An 895-nucleotide genomic window follows, 5' to 3' on the forward strand; every position below is an offset into this window, starting at 1 on the left:
CCCACCTCGTTCCTAGTGTTAAGCAAACATAGCATAGTTATATCAAATTGAGTATTCTAGTCTGTTTCGTCTCGTTGTTCTCGACCGTTGTCGAAATTTATAATATATTTATGTTACGTTCTCTTTGCTGTGCTTAATTTCGCTGCCCGACACCCGTTAGACGACCAGCACGCCGAGAGCCCGGTAGTCCTCCCGGTCGCCGCTACGCGGCGCGAACGCGAGGTTGAGACAACACTCGCAGTTAAATTTCCGCGGCCGCCTCTATAAAAGGGGTGCTCGCGGAACCATCGAGAGGAATTCACCGCCGGTCTCCTAGGAGACCAGCACGGGAGCGTGATACCGCGAACTCAGCCTCTCGAGGCACACCAGTTCCAGACGACGACGTGCCGGGTTTCGGCCGCCGATCGAGTTCAGAGGAGAGCGTGTCGGGCTTCGACCGTGACTCCAGAGCACATTGTTCCAGACGACGACGTGCCGGGTTTCGGCCGCCGATCGCATTCAGAGGAGAGCGTGTCGGGCTTCGACCGTGACTCCAGAGCACATTGTTCCAGACGACGACGTGCCGGGTTTCGGCCGTCGATCGAACTCAGAGGAGAGCGTGTCGGGCGTCGACCGCGACTCCACGATTCACCGTTCCAGGCGACGACGTGCCGGGTGGAAGTCAACCCCAGGAACTAACCAACCCAAAGCCCGGACCGCGGCCTGCCGCCACCGCGACCGCCCACCCTTTCGACTTGCACCGGCAAAACCGATCGCACGCGCCTCGGCGTAGTATACACGCCACTCACTGTAGACTAAAGTAATAACTCTCGTTGTAAGTTAACAAAACCGAGCGCATTACTGCCATCTCTCTCTCCTATTACGATCCTGGACGCCGGCGAGCTTACCCAAGCGA

The sequence above is a fragment of the Odontomachus brunneus genome, unplaced genomic scaffold (assembly GCF_010583005.1).
Source record: "Odontomachus brunneus isolate Ranch 3 - 2012 unplaced genomic scaffold, Obru_v1 Obru_scaffold_153, whole genome shotgun sequence".
In the NCBI taxonomy this organism is placed as follows: Eukaryota; Metazoa; Arthropoda; class Insecta; order Hymenoptera; family Formicidae; genus Odontomachus; species Odontomachus brunneus.